Below are 7,936 nucleotides of genomic sequence, written 5' to 3' on the forward strand. Positions count from 1 at the left end.
TTATGCTAAACCTACTTTAACAGAAACTGAATCGAGTATAGTTAGACCTGCTGTTGCTGCAAATAATTTTAAACTAAAACCTAACACGATTCAAATGATACAACAGTTTGTCCAGTTTGATGGTTTGCAGGACGAGGATCCAAACACTCATTTAGCAAATTTTTTGGAATTCTGCGACACTTTTAAGATCAATGGCATTTTTGACGATGCCGTTCGCTTTCGATTGTTTTTATTCTCATTGAGGAATAAGGCTAAATAGTGGTTGAACTCGTTACCGTAAAGGTCAATCACCACTTGGGAACAAATGACCTAAAAATTTTTACTTAAATATTTTCTGCCAGCTAAAATGGCTAAATTAAGGAATGATATCTCTTCTTTTGTGTAGATGGATTTAGAAACACTTTATGATGCATGGGAGAGATCTATTGAGAAGGTGCCCTCACCATGGGTTACCTCTATGGCTCTAGGTTTAGACTTTTTACAATGGTGTGAACCCCTCAACAAGGCAATTGATCGACGCAGCCACCGATGGAACTTTAAATAATAAAACACGTGAAGAGGCTTACGAATTTATTGAAGAGATGTCGATGAATAACTATCAGTGCTAAGTCATGAGAACGAAGCCGGCAAAAGCAGCTGGTGTTTTCAACCTCGACGTGGTTACTATGCTATCTAACCAGGTAGAACTTTTAAATAAAAAGATTGATGATTTGTATGGTTCTACTCAGGTACATCCAGTGATGAGGTGTGATTCAAATGGAGGAGGAGTACACAACACAGACTATCCATCCTTCAACCCTAGCACCAAGGAGGAACAAGTCTACTATATGGGTAATAATTCTAGATATCAAAATAATTCGTATAGTAACACGTATAATGAAGTTTGGAGGAACCATTCCAATCTCTCGTGGGATGGTCAAGGAAATCAAAGACCACAACATCCTCCAGGTTTTCAACAACCACCTTACCAACAAGAGAAGAAACCGAACCTTGAAGAGATGCTCACAAATTTCATCTTGGTGTCAGAAACTCATTTTTAGAATACCGAAACAGCGCTTAAGAATCAGCAAGCATCAATTCAAGGGCTCAAAACTCAAATAGGATAGCTTTCCAAGTTGCTTTCTGAATGACCACAAGGTAGCATGCCTAGTAACATAGAAACTAACCCAAGGAAGCAACTCCATGCCATCACTGTGCGCAACGAATAAGGGTTAGTTGAATCTAAATTTGAAATGAGGCACGAGTCTATGGTAAGTAATGGCAAGGATAAGGTGAATCATGGTACACAGGAGTCGGTAAGTAATGAGTATAAACCTTGTGTGCCATACCCTAAGGTGATAAGGAAAGACCACACAGACGAACAATTCGGTAAATTTCTTAAATTATTAAGAAAATTACATATTAACTTATCATTTATTGAAACCCTTTCGTAGATGCCCAACTCGGTTAAATTTTTAAAGGAGTTTTTATCAAACAAACGAAAGTTAGATGAGTCATTTAAAGTGAAGTTAAATGAAGTTTGCTCAGCTATTCTACAAAACAAGCTGCCCAACAAGTTGAAAGATCCAGGGAGATTTACGATTCCTTGCCTAATTAGGAATTTAAATGTTAACAATGCTCTAGCTGATTTAGGGGCAAGTATTAATGTCATGCCCTACAAGATGTTTAAGTAGCTAGGACTAGGGAAACCCAAACAAACTAGGATGAGCATTCAATTAGCTGATAAAACCACTAGATTCCCTAGGGGTATAATTGAAGATGTGCTTGTTAAAATTGACAAATTTATATTCCCAGTTGATTTTGTTATTTTAGACATGAATGAGGATAGTGACGTACCTTTAATTCTAGGTAGACCCTTTTTAGCAACTGCTAGAACTATTATTGATGTTGGTATAGGAGAACTAACGCTTCGTGTAGGCGATGATAGGATTAAACTTCAAGCTCGCGATTTTGTCAGACTATCTAGTGATCGAGATGTTATTACGAGTTCTCTTCATAAGAACAACATTTTGGCTCAGACTTTTGTGTAATAAATCCCAAGGGATAAAGTGATGGAGCCACAAACAACTCTTGAGGAATGAAGATTACAAATCGAGGAACTAGATGAATGGCGAACAATAGTTATGGAGAAACCGAGGATACCCGATAAACCAAGGCAGTGTCATGATAAAGTTAAAGGTGAATCGAATCAACTGAAGGTTGGAGACAAGGTACTGTTAGATGAAGCAAACCCTCCTGTTGCCACTTCTGAACCCAATGGAGCAAACCCTTTTTCGATACTCAACGTTTTCCCATATGGTACAGTCGAGGTAACTTATCCCAAATTTGGCACTTTTAAGGTAAATAGTACTCGTCTAAAACCTTATTTTGGTAAGATTGATAACAGGAATGAGGAGTTTCAACTCCTCGAACCACCATGATCGTACAAATATGAGGTGAGTGGAGCTTAGACTATAAATAAGCACTTCTTGGGAGGTAATCCGAACACTAACACCACTAACTAATTTATTTTAGCTATTTTTCGTATTTTAATGTAGGTACAGTGGCCCACACGGGCGTGTCCTTGGTCGTGTGGAAATAGGGCTAAAAATCCCTAAGTATCGAGCCACATGATCATGTGACACGGTGTGTGAACCACACGACCTGTTCACACGGGCGTGTTCTAGGCCATGTGAAAACTGGAGCTAAAATTTCAAATTTCAAATGAGTCAGAGAGTTACACGGGTAAGGCACACGGGAGTGTGGGATAACACACAGGCGTGGGAGAAGAAAAGGACATGTCACACGGTTGTGCGACACGGCCGTGGGAACTGCACGGCTTGGACACACTAGCATGTCCCAGGCCGTGTGAGGAATGGGCATTCAATATTCGCAATTAACATGGGCTACATATAGTCCACAAGGGCGTGTGACACGGTCGTGTGGCCCAACACGGGCCTTACATGACCATGTCTCTTTTAAAACCCCCAACCCTAACATTTTTTGTCTTCTTCTTATCAACTTTTCCCCCCAAGCCCTAGCCGCCGCAACCCCCTCCACACTCCGGCCACCGCCCACCCATTCTTTTCCTTTCCTTTCTTTCCCCCTCTTCTCACAGTAGTGAACACGGGTGTGCCTGAGACCGTGCGGGAACTTGCCCAAAGATTGAAACATTTAACAAGTCAGAACAGAACACGGGCTAATGGCACGATCATGCCCGAAAGCCGTGCGCAATCTGATCAATGGACACGGACGTGTTGGACCTACCACAGGCGTGGGAGAAATGAATAAATCACCACATGGCCGTGTGATATGGCTGTGTGGGTTACACGGCCTAGACACACGGGTGTGTCCACAAGAAGTGTGTAGTACTGACTTATATTACCAGACCATAAGCACAAGTCATGAACACGGGCGTGTTGGACCTACCATGGGCGTGAAAGAAGCGAACATACATGCACATGGCCATGCGACACAGCCATGTGAGGCACACGGCCAATAAACACAGGCATGTCGAAGGGACCGTGCATGACGCTGACTAAGATTTCGGAAAAACACAGGCTAGGAACACACCACACGGGCGTGGGCCACGACCGTGTAGATCAACACGGGGTTGGCACGACCGTGGCCCTCTTTTATTCCCCTCTCTTAACCCTAATTTCTCTCCACCCCTATCTAAAACCCACTATTCATCCCTTTCACTCCCTTTACTATTCATCTACCCTTCAGCCACCGCAAGCACAACCCTTTCTACTCTGGCCACCATTCTCTGATGAGCCGCCAACGATGAACTTGCCTCTTCTCCCTTCTTCCTCCTTGTTCACCCCCCACAGCCATAAAACCTCTCCTCTCCTCCCTTTTCCTTCATTCCACTCACACAACTACCCATACCTTCAACCTGTAACACCGACTGTTCAACCACCGTCCACCGTCGCGGCCACCACCGACCACCACTATTGGTTCCCTCTTTTGCACCCCTAAGTGCTTTACAATATTTTAGTTGTTTTATTACTATTGGTATTTTTAGTATTCTTATTCCCATTACTTTACCCCTGTTTATCTTTCTAATTCAATACATTGTTATTGCTCCATTGATATTATTGGTTCTTGTTGATGATTTTATCCTAAGTTAAGTTTTAAGCATTTGTAGTAATCTGTATCTATATTTTAAGGTCATTTTTTTGTTGATTTAATACATATTTCACTGGCTCATTAATATTCTGTAATCATTTAGTTAGTTTCTACTAGGGTTAAAAGTCTACTTATTTCATCTGCTTGATTAAAGTTGAATTTGGTTTCTTCCTAGTTTGCCCATTATGTTGATTTGTCCAAATTAAATTCTATGTTTACTTTCACAATACATTATGATAAATACTCGCGGGAAAAAGGCTACAGTCCCCGCTTCTAAAAAGCAAAAGGGACCAGGTGCGACCTCTTCGAGTGCCACCACTAATATCCGCCATCCATTCTTTCAATTTCCACCAGGGCTCCAGGAAGAATTATTTTAGATTCTACATGCTTGACCCCTTGGTGTGGGTCATTGCATCGATTGGGTCACATTAGAGTAGGTCCACCTAGTGATTTAGTTCGGCCCTTCTTGCCACCACTTTGTGGGACCGCTTCTTTGATATCATCGAGTCGACATATCTAGAGTTCACTTTGGAACTATGCTTGATGTTTCAGTTACAAATAGTTATGGTAGAGTACAACGACCCAAGAACAGTCCAATTCTGCCTTGGTGGTCTAGTACGACAGCTGAGTGTCCTAGAATTCGATGTCGCCTTGGGACTTTATACAGACGAGTTTATAGAGGTTGAAAATTTTCACACCTCTATCGTCACATCCATTATGCGCCTTCATGATGTTGGTCAGCCATGATGCCTGCTACAGGCATCTATGACCCAGCTCTACTATATCTCCACGCCCTTTTGGTACACACATTAACAGGGAGACGAGAGAGCACCGGGGTCTTTAACACTCACGACACATACTTCCTGTGGAGGATGAGGCAAGAGCATATTTTTTATCTTGCATACTTCGTCATCTTTGCTTTCTGCCATCAAACTAAGCGACACCGAAAAGGAGTCATCAGCACGGCCCATACGTGACTCGACTAGCTCGATATTTTGGGCTTCTAAATACATCGGTGAAATCCTCATCGCTCACACTCATCGGCCAGATGTCCCCATAGGGCACCCAAAGTATGCTCCATATGAGGATGATAGAGCATCATCATGGGTTCGATCCTCCTCAATACCGACTTTACACGAGCTACTATTGAGGATGACGCCAAGGGTATTCCTGATGATATCCCTACATTTCACGAGGACCCACCTTCTCATCCACCATCGAGTCACCGACCAATTCATGCGGCTGCTTCATTGTCTAAAGCTTCTGACCACCTTAATCACTTTGAGCAATATTGCACTCAAATATGGAAAGAGTTATTGAATACCGAAAAATTATCCATGAAGACGTCTACGATATCTTCCATGAATTCGTTGAATATGGCTATCATATAGTGCTGAAAAGTAGCAGGGGCATTACATAATCCAAAAGGCATTCTACTATAAGCAAACGTGCCATATGGGCATGTGAATGTCATCTTTTCTTGATCTTCAGGAGCTATTGGGATTTGGAAGTAACCAGAGAGTCCGTCTAGAAAGCAGTAATACATGTGTCCGGATAATCTTTCTAACATTTGGTCAATGAATGGCAAGGGGAAGTGATCTTTTCTTGTGGCGTCATTCAGTTTCCTATAGCCTATGCAAACTTTCCATCCTGTAACCGTTCTTGTTGGGATTAATTCATTCTTCTCATTGGTCACAACCGCCATGCCGCTTTTCTTGGGGACAACCTGCACTGAACTTACCCTAGAACTGTCAGAAATAGGATAAATAATTCCAGTATCTAGAATTTTTATTACCTCGACTTTTACAACTTCCTTCATGTTGGGGTTCAGACGTATTTGAGCTTGCACACATGGTTTGTATTCATCTTCCATTAAAATTTTATGGGTCCAAAAAGAAGGACTGATTCCTTTAATGTCAGAAATTTTCCATGCTATAGCCTTCTTATGTTATTTTAATACTTGGATTAATTCCTCTTTCTCCTTGGGTTGCAAACTAGAAGCAATAATAACTGGTAATGTAGAATTATTTCCAAGGAATGCATATTCTAAATGGTTTGGTAATTGTTTAAGTACCAGATTGGGAGGCTCCTCAATTGAGGGTTTTTGCTTAAGTTCATCGTTTATCTTAATACCCTCATATTCTACTTGTCTTGACGGATGGTCATTAGGTTCCTTACCTATCTCCTCATCTTGAGCTGGATACGGTTCTGTCGTCTCCTCTTGTACCTGAAAAGATTCTTGAGTAATATGATCAATAGAGTCAATGAAATAACATGAATCATCCTGTTCCCTAGAGAATCTCATAGCATCATAAATTTTAAAGATCATTTCCTCATCACCTACTCTAAGTACCAACTTACTGTCACCCACGTCAATCACGGCTCTAGCAGTGGCTAGGAATGGGCGCCCTAAAATTAAGGGTGCTTCCACATCTTCATCCATGTCAAGCACAACAAAATTAACAGGGAATATAAATTTATCTACTTTTATGAGTACGAATTCTATAATACCCCTGGGATATTTAGCAGATCTATTGGCTAATTGAATACTCATCCTAGTGGGTTTAGGTTCCCCAAGACCAAGTTGTTTGAGCATTTTATAGGGCATTAAATTAATACTAGCACCTAAATCAGCTGTGCTTTTTCAATATTCAGATTACCAATTAAGCAAGCGATAGTAAAACTTCCTGGATCTTTTAGTTTGGTTGGCGTCTTATTTTGGAGCATGGCAGAGCATTCCTCATTGAGCTCTACTATAGATAAGTCCTTGAACTTCCTTTTATTTGTTAAAAGTTCCTTCAAAAATTCTGCGTATGTAGACATCTGCGAGATAGCTTTAACAAAAGGTAAGTTGATATGTAATTACTTAAAAAGTTAAAGAAACTTACCAAATTGTGCATCAATGCAACCTTTTTTCAATTTTTCTGGATATGGAACCGGTGGTGTATATTCCTCCGGCACTGGTTTGTCACTATTTTTGGGTTTTTCTTCCCTCTTTTCGCTTTCCAAAGCTTCTTGTGCTAACTTCTTTTCAGATTCCGCTAACACTTTCACACTCCTTAGTGTAACCGTTTTGACATGCTCTCTTGATTTGGTATTACTAAATAAATTTCCTGGTGGTCTTTCCGAGATTAGTTTGGAAAGCTGGCTTATCTGAGTTTCGAGTTCTTAGATCGATGCTTGTTGATTTTTAAGTGTTCTCTCGGTATTTTGGAAACGAGTTTCTGATACTGATATGAATTTTGAGAGCATCTCCTCAACGTTTGGTTTCTTCTCTTGTTGATAAGGTGGCTATTGAAAACATTGAGGATTCTGTGGCTTTTGATTCCCTTGACCACCCTAGGAGAAATTTGGGTGGTTCCTCCAACTTGAATTATAAGTATTACTCTATGGGTTATTTTGAGATCGGAAGTTATTGTTACCCACATAGTTGACTTGTTATTCTTCAGTTGTAGAGTTGACTTGTTATTCTTCAGTTGTAGGATTGAAGGATTGGTATTCTGTATGCACACCTCCGCCACTTGAGTCAGACCTTATTACTGGATGTACCTGCGTAGAACCAAGTAAACCGTCAATCTTTTTATTGAGAAGTCCTACCTGATTAGAGAGCATGGTGACTAAATCGATGTTATAAATGTCGGCTGTTTTCATTGGCTTTGTCCTCATAACTTGCCACTGATAGTTATTTAGTGACATCTCCTCTATAAATTCATAGGCATCTTCCAGTGTTTTATTGTTGATGGTTCCGCCAGCAGCTGCATCAACCATTTGCCAAGTCGAGGGATTCAGGCCATTGGGGAATGTTTGTACTTGAAGCCAAAGCGGT

The 7,936-nt window shown here is 40.9% G+C and overlaps 1 pseudogene; it reads right to left on the bottom strand.

Moving 5' to 3' along the window:
- Positions 1-352: 352 nt before the first annotated feature.
- On the bottom strand, positions 353-451 carry LOC128281458 (small nucleolar RNA R71; annotated as a pseudogene).
- Positions 452-7,936: the final 7,485 nt, after the last annotated feature.

This window comes from Gossypium arboreum, chromosome 1 (assembly GCF_025698485.1).
Source record: "Gossypium arboreum isolate Shixiya-1 chromosome 1, ASM2569848v2, whole genome shotgun sequence".
NCBI classification, from domain to species: domain Eukaryota; kingdom Viridiplantae; phylum Streptophyta; class Magnoliopsida; order Malvales; family Malvaceae; genus Gossypium; species Gossypium arboreum.